Source organism: Cariama cristata, unplaced genomic scaffold (genome assembly GCF_000690535.1).
Source record: "Cariama cristata isolate BGI_N322 unplaced genomic scaffold, ASM69053v1 scaffold11891, whole genome shotgun sequence".
NCBI lineage: Eukaryota > Metazoa > Chordata > Aves > Cariamiformes > Cariamidae > Cariama > Cariama cristata.
The window spans coordinates 28989-43096 of record NW_009601038.1 but is presented as its reverse complement, the minus strand read 5'-3'; positions in this window follow the sequence as shown (position 1 = coordinate 43096).

Below are 14108 nucleotides of genomic sequence, written 5' to 3'. Positions count from 1 at the left end.
GGAGTGGTGTTCATGGGGGGGGGGGGGTGGTGCGGTGTGGTTTGAGTCACTTTATACAAAGTAATACAAATAGAAACTGGCCAATAAATCCCATTTTGCTAAGGCTCATTTATTTTGTTGTTCTTCTCTGTGTTTCTTAATCTCTCTGCTTTTACATGACCATTTATCTGCCTTTTCCTGACCACAGACTATTCTTGATCCATGCCTCAGAGTTTCAGATCCTATCATCAATATTAACACTAGGGGAAAACTTGAGAAAATGTGATTATATTTACTGAGTACTAGGATCCCGACTCAGAAAAACACTTCAGCACGCACTTTACTGTAATTTTAGTGCCTTCTTGAACAGGAACGTTCCTAAACACATGCCAAAATGCCTTCTTTTACCGGAGGCTGTCAAATGAAATATGGATTAATTACAATTCGTAACATGTGACTTTACAGCACCGTGGCTTTAAAAGACCTGAAGAGTATGTGTATTCATTCAGCATTATTTTGTCACCTATCTTTACAGATTTTAAAAAAGAAGAAATCATACATTAAAGATAATCAAGGGAAAATTAAGTGCAGGCAGCACAATGGTAGCATATGTTCATTTTGCTTACTGTTTTGCTATTAATGTAATCAGTTATCCCTACTAATAACACATATCATTACCATTAACCACTTTGTTGAGGTTTTACTTTTGCTTAAGAGAAGACCATGTTTTTCTTGTATCTCAAGAGTCTGTGGTTTTACTGCTATGATTTTCATAATGGTGTCCACTCAATGACCGGATGTAATAGAAAGGGATCTCATGGCATACTAGTACGAAAAGCCACCACTGTGGACTGCAGTAGTTAAATACATCCTATGTTAAAGTAAATGCCATACAGCAAAATGAGGTTTCTTCACACATTTCTGTAGTAACAGCGATTGGGGCATTGTGACATTAACATCAATAAACATATCCAGATGGAAGCATGTGGCGCTCCTGTTCTTTGGACATTGAGAGGCACAAGACTACATGCTTTGACAAAGCCATGCACAGAAACTGATATGCCACACATACAGCAGCACCTCAAAATTCAGCCTCAGTTCAGCTGCTGATGAAGAAGGGATATGCAAAAAATTAGTAAAGAGCTGTGGTTTAAATGTTTTTCCTCCTACTTCACAAATTTTGACAGCCAAAAACTGCAGAAAAGGCTTCAGAGTGCTGATTATTTAAAGAGATTACTTTATAAATGTCACTCTTTGCAAACACATAGGCAACATGATTGCTGTTTCTTTCAGCACCGTATCAGAAATAGACTCAATAAATGGGATGTTTAAAAAAATCCAAACATTTATGAATTGTTTGAACCTACTGTACTGTGTCTTGTTTACTGCTGCTCTAGGAAGCTTTTCTTAAAATAACGTGTTAAATCTCAGAGGGATTATCCTGAAATGAAATTTTTAATAACAGCAAAATAAACTCATCCTTCACAGTGCTCTGTGTCTCATGACTTAGTGTTAACTCTCACCTCTCCTCCTCACTGTACATCTGTATCTACTAGCAAAATTTTATGTCCTACTCCGATTTCAGGTATCCGAAGAAAGGTGTTTCATACATTACATTATGTTCTTCTCAAAAAGAGAAATTAGATACCTACCTAAATAATTCTGTGGATCTAAAAATCTTATCCATAATGTCTCGCAACTGAAGGAGGCTAAGGAAAACTCTAGAAGGAAAGAATAAAGGCATGAGGATTGCACTTTCACAACAGAAGGCTGAGGTTGACATCACTGTCTAAGCAGATAACGGCCCACTATGAAAGCAATGGAAATAATGCATTTTCTGTGCTCACTCTGCATAAAACAACAGTGGGAGGTTAAACTACAAAATGAAAGATTTTAACTCGGATACTGGAGAAAAAAAAACACCTCTAGTGCAACTGTAAAATGCCTGGAGAGGTTAGACAGTCCCTTTCATTCAAGATCTTAATAGGCTCGACAAACTTCTGTCAGGAATGACACAGGCAAAGGTGATCTTGCCTTCAGGCAGAAAAGATCTACTTATTACATGATCCCACAAGGTGCCTGCCTTCCCTATTTTTCTCCATGTCTCTGATATACATCTTTTCTAGGAGGTGGTACACTTCAAGAGCCTCCTCATTTGTTTGTATTTTCAATCTTGCAGACAAAAAACCCAGCAGGAACCCACTGGCTAGAAGTGGAAATAAAGAAAAAGATCCTCACAATGTCCTAACCCCAAGTGTAATTAGACATTCAAACAGTTCAGTAGGGTAATCAATGAAACTGATGGAATCAAAATTACTTGGATATTTAAAATGAGATTAAATATCTTCCAAAAGGTCTGTTTTAAGCCAGTCTCTGAGAGAAATTCTGTGGTATCTATATTCAAGAGGACAGGCTGAATTATCATAATGATCCTCCCCTTGAACATCTTTGAATCTGTGAACCTGAAATACCTCTTCACAGCACGAAACCTTTCTTATATAAATGTATACATTCACTTTCCGATTCTGAAAATAAATTAAAACAACAAAAAAATTAGCTTTTCTTACGTTAGAGAAATGGTTTTTGTCAAAGAGCGTGGAATCAATTTTAAACAAAAATGTTCTGTCCTGAGACAGAGAGAGAAAAAGAACCATTACATTTTCAATTTGATCTTTCTATTTCTGCAGCAGGTAATACATATTCAAAGTTTCCTGTCCTGTTACAGAACAAAAGCTAACTATTAAACAGAATCACAACGTATGTACACTCTTCCAAAAAGGAGTGGAGGGTAATTAACACCAACTACTTCAACTTATCCTTGAATAACTTTTTAACAAACTCACTCAAAAAAACCCCAAACAATAAATGAGTTTTACTTAAATTTATAATTTTTATCCTTCCCTCCAAGGAAACACACTGCTTAAGTAGATTTATGTATGCACACAGAAGAACAAAGTGGTAAACACAACAAATATTGACAATGTAATAGTGTCAGTATATGGTATATCCAAAGACAAATCAATTCTTTAGTTTTAGTCACTAGGTTAGGGAGCTATAGTAAAATGGACATTATTTTAGACAGTACATTTGAGAATCACCTCATGAGCTAATAGGCATCATTCTCAAGAAATACTTCCACAAATACTTTAAGTGCTTGCCAGTATACAGTGTTCCCTGAAAATATGTCTTGGATCTGTTTCTGAAGGTGTCCAATTCCCAACTTACAATCTATTTTTATGCTGTGGATGTCATATCTTTTTTTTTTCCTTTTTTTTTAATTTTTTTTGCAATGGAACTGAAGAATGGTGCTCAGAAGATAATGTTAATTAATAAAATGCAAAAAATGGTTATGTCATTCTAGTAACAGAGAAGTGTTCCAAGTTACATAAAAAAGAAAACATTACTAAAGCAACAAGGTGAGAAAAATAACAGAGGTATACAGAATACAGAATGTGAGAAACATGGGGTAAAAACTGTAATATTATAACAGTCTTATAGAATGGTATGAAGACAATGAAGCACTGGGCAGATTATTTGCTGTGTCAGAAAAGAAGTAGTGCTGAGAAACAAACAAAAAGAACAAAACTATGAAACATGGGTTTAAATTATTATGTAGTCTGGCTCTGACGCAGAATCACTTTTAAATATTTCAGGTACTCAACCTTAACTTCTGGAACTCAGGGGAGGAAAATCTCTACAATGAATTCAACTAAGACAAACTGAAAATGTAGAACAGAAAATGTTATCCCATCTATCCAGAAGCACAATACAGTACATTTATTAATATTTTGAAATAATCTCTCCCATGCTAAATAAGATTCACCAAAGAATCACTGGACTACCTCTTCCCTTATTGATCAGCCATTTCTTATTGGAACCAAGAGAATAAACATACCTTTCTCAGCATTTTGCTATTATTCTGCTAGAGGAAGGCTTTTATTAAAAAATTATTTTGTGCATTTCTCTAAGAATCAGCCAATAATAATGCTAAAGATAAATTTACAGCCAGAAACCTTCCACCTGGAATATACTGACCTCAAGGTGACTGCAGAGCAGCATATAGAAAGTACATTTCACAGACTCTTAAGCAAGACAATTGCTTCTGGTGGACAAGTACCAGAAATAAACACAGAGCCACTACATGAGTTAACATGCACAGAATAATTTTTAGGCACATGTAAAGGCCATATGCTGCCCAGCAATGTTCTAGGTACTCCTCAGAAGTCCACCAGTTCCAGAAGACTAACAAAGAGATACTAAGACATTCTCTCTCATAGGAACAAAGCATATTTTTCAGAAAACCAGAAGAGTCTCGCTTTCTTGCCTTTACAAAATACAGGTAACCGTATATCATCATCTTCACATGAGACTACAAGCCAACTTTCTCCCCATTTCTGCCATGAGTAAAGATAACATGAGATACTAAACCTTACTTACATCCATTTGAAGAGGAATTTAACAAAGACATTATATGGAGAACTAAGGCCAGAAAAAACTAAGGAATCACTATTTGCAGATTTGTGTCTTATTACAGAAAAATAAGACGAGAATAGCAGACAGGTTTTAGAGTTCTCTTGCATATTTCAGTGAAGAGACTTACTGACTGCCCAGTAACTTACAGATTCTTTTTACAGACTTGGCACAGAGTTTACATTATTGAAAGACAGTCATTGCACAACAGAAAAGCAATGTCTGTCTTGCATTTTTCTCTCTCTCTTCCCCCTACCAAAAAAAAAAAAAGAAAAATACAAAAGACGACTGATATGAAATACTCACTGACATTTTTAGGTCAACACACTTTCATAGTGTCTGTATGATATTCTAATACAACGAAAATAGTCAATCACTGCAATTTTTTGAGATACCAGGGAGTCATGGTTTTCCAGAATGGCCAACTATAATGTGTTCAGTTACACGACATATCACAAAATACAAGAGTAGTTGGTTCTCTTTTTCAACAGTAGATGCTAACATATCATTGGAAATGACAAATCCCACTCTCTTCATAAACATGTCATACGTGATTTTAAAAGTCTGCAGGTCTACAGTACCTTCCTCCCTTCACTACCAGTATTCATCTGAAATAAAAAAGTAACTCACATTTCAGACTAATACACAAAAAAGAGGAAAAATATATCCCTGTAGTCATCACGAAGAGTTGCCATCTTAAAGCTGATTACAGTGACAATTAGACTGAATGTGGAACATTACAAGGCATAATATCACAAGCTTTTAAAGTCAGTTGGCAACATAATACCAAATGCCACTCAGAAATCAGACTTCAAGTATTAGCATCCCCAAAACGCATATGAAATTTTCTCAAGGATTGAAAGTTTCTCTTAAAGATATAGTTTACAGCACAGTGCATTGGGGCACAGACTCAGAGCTGTCAGTCAGGTCTCCTTATGTTTTTCACAGTGACTCTCAAAAACCTACTGTAGATGAAAGTTCATACAAACTGCCTTCTTTCCAAATCTGTGCTTCCCTGTTGGGAACATATTCAGCAGACTTGGCTTACAGCACAGGATGTATATACTGGGCTTAATTGTGCCTAACAATCATCTTGGCCAGTGGAAGGCATTTTCAGATGGGAAATGTGTATGAACATCTGTTACGTTTCCCTATGCCTGATTTTAACTGTTCCTTCATGGAGGAACGCATAAAAATCAAAGCATTCATTTCTGCAGTAAAAAGACCATGTACTCACTTTAGTCAATCCAGCACAGTATGTCAGTTAAAAATGGTACTCTGAGAATCCTGCAATGGATTTATTTCATTTCCTATAACAGCAGTGTTCAAAAGGCTCGAGTGTGTTTTAACAACTTATGTCTACAAAATAAGTCACCACAGGAGCCAGCAAAGACAGTTTCCCAGTACACATTGACCAATGCTATAATGAAACCGATCCATCTATTTCTTTTCATACCAAACTATCAGTTTTGAAAAATTTCTTTGAATCATCAACAATTTTAGGTAACCTTTAGAAGTATTTAGAAGTGAATCCTTACACACAATACTTTCCTTCATTTTATATTTAAGATTCTGTATGAATAAACAAACATAGAACTACACAGAACCATTTGTGCAACTGCAGACTTTTTTAAAAAGTAATGGCAAACATAAAAACTGATTTGATAGAGGAAAACTGAGTAGGAAGAACGATTTGCCAAAGACAGGCTGGTCTTTTAAGGAGAACTGCACCTAACCCTAGCTGCTGTGTTCCAGTTAGCCTTAAATCCTCTTCTGCTACCAGATCCAACTAGTGATAACTGCTAGATCCTCCTAATTTTAACTAGATAATAAAAAGTGAGATTGATACTTGTCTTAAATGGAAAGAGAAGACAAAGAAAACATGGAAACTAGATTTTTAATTTTGTGAGTTGGTCACAGACAGGTTAAGATATTTTCAAGATTTCAAGTTTGCTTTATTCTGGTTTTAGACATTATAAGACCAAAAAGGAAGAGAAATAACAATTTTAAAAAGGGTACAGCTTTGTGTCTAGACACAAAATTTAAAAAAAAAAGTAATAATCAAAACTGTAATTTATTCCTGTGTTCCAGAAGGAGAGGATACTCCAATTATATTTAATTTCTGTTAGCGAAAGGAAAGCTTGTGCTGTCCTTTCCACGTTCATCTCAGAACAGACTCTTGCATGACTTGTCACAACAAAACATGCTAGGTTGTTCATTCTTCTTGTTCTGTCTCAGGACAAGGTAGAAAGGACTGCTGCACTTTTGAAAGTAACATTCACTGGAATGGAGATCAAATAGCAACATCATGCCCTGTAGCTTGTACCTGAATAGACAGCTTCCCAATACAGGGCAGTTTCCAGATATTGCGAACTTAAAAAGCACTTAATGAGTTACTACAAATGCGTAACAAAATATAAATTATTTAAGCTATTGAGGAGCAGACCTTTTCAAGTATGGTTCAGGCTCTGTAGAATAAAACTTTGTTGAGACTCTGTTCAACTGTTCTCATGGCTTTCTTAAGAATTTGTATTTTCTGCTTTGTATACAAACAATCAGCATCCTCTTCCATCCTGTGTTTTGATGGCTTTGAATAGTATTTATGTTTTGGGTTTGTTTTTTTCTTAATAACTGAAGTTAAAATACTTTCATCCTAACAGGGCACTAAAATACAGTTGTAAAGGTTTACTTTCTTTCTGTACCTCAAAAGTTAGTAAAATCAAATTTCTTTTTAAAAAAATTTATTCAAATGATGTTTTTCAGAACAATTCCAAGTCAAAGAGAAAAAGAACCTAGCAAATGTGAGATTGCTTCACTAAAAACAGGCTTTTCAGTATTTCTCAAAATATTAAAAATTTCTCTAATCTGTTCTTGCACAGACAAGATATATAGATATATAGATCAGAGAAACAAAAGAAAAAAAAAACCAAAACACTAAAAAGCTGGTCAAGCACTAAACTTACTCTCCTAAAAATAAAATAAAACCAAACCTTGTACACATAAAATACATATCCAACACTTATAGAATAAGGAACCATGTTGCATAGCGGGGTATACACCTTCAAACTTTCTTTCGGATAACTGCAGTGGCCCCCATCTTAAGCACTCAGTTCAGCATTCAACTGAGCCTAACTACCTCAGCCACACTTACAGAGGAAAGTTATCTCTAGGGTTTAAGGAAGGACTTCTCAGGTTTACTAATTCACTAAAAGTCAGCATCACACTGAGACTAGCAGGGAAAAAAAGAATGATTCATTCTGTATTATTACCTACAACATCATTCACAGAAGCAGGAAGACCTGCTTTCCTTCACCTCTAGTCACCTTTATTTCTCAACTAAATGTCACCTTTCCTGCTTTTCACCAGCTATGTGGTTATATCTTTTAAAAAGCCTGATGGTGGTTGTCCATTGGTTGGTTGTTTTTTTAACCTGTTCTTATCACTCTTTGGAATTCTCACCTATGTTCAGGCTCTGTTTTAATACAATTCTAAGATTTTCTCTAGGATGGAAAACAAGTAAAATATTTGGAAATTCCCCTTCTTCTCATTCTTGCTATCAAGTGTCAACATGATTTGTTCTCAAAGTGTTTGAAACATGCTTGTATATAGCACCTCTGTCAGTAAAAATGAAGACAGCTGATGCGTACCTGCACAGCTGCTGGTAACTTCCAGAGAAATCTATGTAATTGCATTTTGGCAGGCACTCTTTTACATAGGTTAGATGTTTTGCAGTTTATGTCTAAGACGGCTGGAGATGCGTTTTACTGTATTTGCTAGATATTAAAATGTTACAGAGAAAGTAAGGCATCACAGACATTTATCATAGTAAAACAATATATACACAACCTACCATTTTCTCCTCCATTACCTTTGAATTTTACTAATTAGCATACAAGAGGGCATTACATGCTTTTTGAAATAGTTTGGCAAAGTAAGGACAGAGGCATAACAGAAGTGTATGTCTAGCTCTATGAGATGAAAAAGTACTGGGGTAATGATCATTTCACCAGATTTTTAATCCTTCAGAATCAAAAAAAAACCAAAACACCAGCATATTTCAGATCAGCTCACTGCTGCATGAGTATTTTTAGCTTTATCCTAACAAGAAATAAATTGCTTTTATGCATGGATACTTTCCAATAAAGTCTGAATAATATTTCCATGAAATGCACAATTTTTTTTATTTAATTCAAACACCTCAAAATCTTGAAAAGCAGAATATGAAAATTTTGACTCATATATATAGGTAGGAGACTTGCTTTCTTCTCTGCTTGATCAGTAATAAAACAATACATAGATAAAAAAATAAAGACAGTCTTTATGGATTTAATAACACCATCAGAATTAAAGCAGATTAAGTCATCCTCCAAGCCACCTAGCTCACATATCTCTGGCCACTACAGGAAGAGAAAGAACCAGGGCACCAGAATTTACCCTAATCCACAATAATCTGAATCTCATCAAACACAAGTGGATACTCTGACAGAAAATTTACCTGGATCAAATTCCTATTACCTATTTACAATGTTCGTGACTTGTCACTACACTAAAAAAAACACACCCAAATTTTTCAAATTATCTGTGAACCCTTCTTATGCTTGTAAACATAAGACAGCTGTGATATCTCACTGGCAAATGTTTAGCCAGGTGTGATTCCATCACTCTCACCCAGTGACAGAGCAGTTCAAATGCAATCCTCAGTTACTTCAGCTGAAAGTATTTACAGTTTAAATTATGATGTCCTTACCATATCTTTTTTCCACAACCTGGTCTATTAAAATAGACATTTTGTATGTTTTTACGAAACCCTCTTTGAAACTCGGTTTGAGAAAAGAGTTACCTGCATATGTCAGTTTAAAAAAAAAAGCAAGCAAGCAGACTAAATAAAATGAAATATGTATGTTAATTGAATTTCTAACTGTAGCTCAAGTAACACAAGAAAACTTACCAGAGGGTGAATAGGTAAAATATTCAAGCCAACTCCATAAAAATAATTGTTCTATATTTAGATATACAAGTATATTTTTATATCAGTTGTATATCATTCCAGGAAAGCAACAGAACTTCAAAGTTGTATCTCCTGGCATAATCTGGCCATCAGAATTTTTATTACTGATGTTTATGCATGAGACAGGAAAAAAAAAAAATAATCTGAAATTCCAGATTTTTCGAAATAGCCATATCAGCTTGCTGGCTTCTAGCTAGGGAAGTCAAATTAAATAATCTGCTTTTGCAGAGAATCCAAATCTTAAAACTTTTGCCTTATTTAGGGGATGAGCAAATAAATAGAACCTGTCCTAATGAAAGTTATTCCACCTATAGAAACTATTCTGCTCACACAAACTCAAATATCCTTTTATTCCACTTAAACACTGCAGAAGCTGCAGCCATGAAGGCTAAGAATTACCCAGTTTCTTGCCATAGTAAAACATCCCATTGAAGTGTATTATCTTACACAAGCTAGTGACCATAGTTATATATTATAATGTCTAAAATTCACTAATCCTGATGTTACATGCAAAAGTGGGACAGGAAAAAAATTCTGTGTCTGTTGGGTATCAGATGAAATCTTTTGCTTTTTTCTGAGCCCAGAAGGAAGCCCTGACTATAACACAACATTGACCGAGCTGACAGAGTAAGAGGTAATGTAGTATTGCCTGACTCATTCAAATTATGTTACCCACTGATTTCTGAAATAAAGGCTACTGAGACAAAATTATGCAGAAGGAAGGAGAGAGTAATCACTTGTTTCTTAGTCAAACTATAACTATTTAGATAGGCTACCCTTCTCCCTAAAAAAAGTTTTTGTGGTCAATGGGAAAGATGTTATGGGTTGTCGCCCCTCCCTCTCCCCGCTGCAGGTTCACTCACCAGGTATTTTATGATATCTGCACTCATCAGCAAGAAACAAAGGCAGGTTAAAAGAAAATGAACTCTTGCAATAGCAGTAACAAAATACTTTCAAGCTGTCCGTAGTGTATTGAACAAATGACAGGTTTCACAGAGAATGTGTGTTGGCTACATTGCTTGATCCGTGTCTCAAAAGGAAAAAAAAAAAATAAATCTGAAGTTGTATTTCCAGAGGTTTAAACACTGATAATTGAAAATTTTTGTAAACAAATACAGACCACATCCATCACTATCACCACCACCTTACATCTCCTATTAAAAGCACTTTTGATACAGAAGGGAGAAAAACTTTGCTACTCTTAGTCTGAGAGAATAAATTTTAGATATACTCTTGCAAAACCAGAACAAAATACACACTTAGCTGAAAATCGACCGCAGCAGAAAAACATGTTATTCCTCCACTCACAAAGCGCTGGGAGTACAGTACTAGTAACAGGAGACCCTTATCACTTGCAAAGACAGAACAATGCAATCAAGCCAGAAAAAAATCTGCATTAAGGTAAAGCATCTACTTACCACATTTCAAATAAGCAATTCAGCCAATGCAAACAGAAATTATGACCTAATGCAGTGCATAGTCTAAAAACAACCTAAACAACCATACACCACTTCAGGCAACGTGGGAAGAATTAAAACCTCTCATCATTTCTATTTCAAATGCATTATTCAAATAAAAACTAGAAAACTACAAAAGCCTTTTTAATGTAAGGCAACACAACATATCCACAACTTTTTCCAAAACTGGACTGCCAGAAAGTAAGTGTGATTTGACAGGTAACCTAACACACTAGCATCTACAAGTATTCTGAAGGTATTCACTGCTAGCACTTCCCAATACTTCACTGAAACAAGGATTTTACAGACGGGTAAAGATGGAACTGTGAAGAAGTCTGTATCACTACTTTTCACAGCATATTCTAGGCACTTCTCTCACTTAGCCCTGAAATAAAATGGAACTGTCTCCAGATTACCACTTTTCCAGTTGTCAGTCAAACACACTAGTTAACCAGTTATGGAAAATCAGATGCACAGATATAATCAAAATATCTTGAGAATAATTTAAGCTTAAGAATTATGTACTTAAAAGTACGATAATTCCCAGTTTATTAAAAAAAGCTAATCAACAGCCATCTATTTCCTACTTTTCTTCTACCCTCCTTTGCCATCACATAAATTTAAAGATTAAAAAGATGGGGTTTTTTTCTGAATATGGACAGTATTTTTTAAAGTATGCTTTTATTTTAGCAGGGTGATCAGAAAAGCCCTGAGTTCTGAGGGTTTAAGGTTATGTTCGTTGTTAAAGACTTCAGCCAGCTAAGCTAAAACCTTTCCTTTGTTTTTTTATTTAAGTAGTGCATTTTGTATTAAAAAGAACTGTCTATTTAGAATCTTCTAGTAGTTTACTGAAAAGTCTAAGTAATTTCAACTTCAATAATTTTTATAATAATGCATATGAACTCCTCTTTCTCTGCTAAATGGAAATTGAGCTACCTAAACCAGCCATGTAACAAATAATTTAGCATCCATCATTAAAATGTCATATATTGCACTTGTGTTTTTCAAATATTTTATCATAATCCTAACATTCAAGTATCCAAAGCAATTGCAAATGTTTTATATACCTAAAACACTCAAAGCCATGAAAGATGAAGCTCATACGGAGACATTTAACTTACCATTCTACAAAACATACTACTCTTCTCTGAATTGCGAAATCATTTTTTTGATGCTGCACTTTGTAATTTTAATGATAACGAGAACTTGGTTTCACATGTTTATTTGGGGAACATGAAAGACAGTACAGTAGCACACAGCCACACTCCCTGACAGGAGGACAAGGCTCCCACGCTCTGGCCCATGCTGATGGATCTTCCTCATGCAACGCCCTACTGACTTCTCTGCTAATCTGGACATAAGGGTTCCCCCATGGGAATTAAGAGACGAAATTGAGATATGAACCAAGGGCAGAACAAGATGTCTTTTACTGGATTGCCACTTAATCCGCTATGGAATTTTTTTAATCTCACCTGCCAGGCAAAACAGCATCATAGTTTTGACACATAGTAGGCCTTACAGTTGCATAGTTGCACATGCAGTTGCTGGATTGCAGTACCTGCTTTGGTCCTCATGGCAGCATAATTGTGACAGCCTGTGAAGCCGCCAGTACATCTTTTGTGCCAAGGCAGAAGACACCTCTCTACCCACATGAGGCAAAATGCTATTTATGCATCATTTGTACTTTCATATGATTTCTTCCTCCTACAGTTTCACCCAGGAGGAAGATGGGAGAGGAAAAAATATTTTATTTTTCTCATTAAAAAATGTGTTAAGAAATCATGGGCAATAATAATACCATCATTCTAATAAGTTTTTTGAAGGTGTATTTATTTACTGAAAAATAAAACTAGGTTTGCAAGTCTGTTTAGCATAATTTGAAACATTTGGACATATCCATAACTCTGAACAACTACCTTCTCTCTCTCCAAGAACATATGCGTTCTGTTTTTCATCATCTCACTCAAACATATGATCTTGGTAAGAGGAATACAAATCTTCTAAATAGAATACTAGATGCAATTGGGAAAATACAAGTGGCTCTTTATCTAAGGTGTTTCTAGAGATGTATCAACAGTATCTGCCATTTATGGTTTGTCCTAAGTTTCACATATTGCAGTAACAAGAGGGTGTGACAAAAACAAGCAGAGGATGTACGATAGAGTTTACTGATGAACTTAGGAGGAGAGGCTGGAAAAGGCTGTATATACACAGCGTAAAGTAAAATAATATACAGTGTTTGAAGGTGTAGAACCCCTCAAGACTAACAGTCCTCCACAGAGCTCTGAGCTCTCTCTTGCTCAACTGTGCAACACAAAACATTGAAAAAACCAAAATAATCCCCCAAATCTCTAAGCAATACTCTACACTGTTTTCATAGGCAATCTTGGTGTAAACCCAGTTGGAAATCATGGGGAATCCCTAATCAGAAATACATCTACTTTCTGTAGAAATCCATGCAAATAAATCGCAATCTCATAAGCCTCTAAAATGTTAAAACAGCCTTGTATTTGAAAATACTTCAGGGTTGTGGTTCTCAACCTGCAACCCAGTAAAAACATTTGTATAATCAGTTTATCAAGACATAATTTTGAAGAACATTTCCATTACAGTTCTGAACATTATGTAATTACTGCTTAGAAGAGGATGACATGAGTATGACCATCAAGTGTCCTTTGCATTATTTATTTTGGTTACTTTACTTAGGTTTACTCTAAGAGACAAACAAGCAGCATTCTAGTATCACAAGCTGACTGCAGATACTGCAAATGCAGAGAAAAACTTCAGGTGAGAAAGTGGTTAAACCATTTATTGTCTTAGTGGGTGAACTAGAACTTTAACTCAAACATTTTTTTTGTTTCCAAAATGCAATTTTCAGGTATGACATGAGGGAGAGGAAGAGAAGAGGAGAGACTAGAGAAGTATCCATACGAAGAACACTTTTCAGTTGTACCTGTAAACATACCTACTTTTTTTTTGTACAACTATTCTTATTGCTCGACTATTTTAGACCTATGCTAATGGAGTAGTATAGGCTTAGATACATCATTCTAAGGCAAGAAAGAAAAGAAAAAAGATTGAAATAAGGCATCCCACATTTTTGAATAGCCCTTTCTTCTAATCTATCTGCTTGGATAATGCTTCCAGAGTGGCATTTTGTAATGACAGCAACTTTCCAACAAATCAATAGTTAT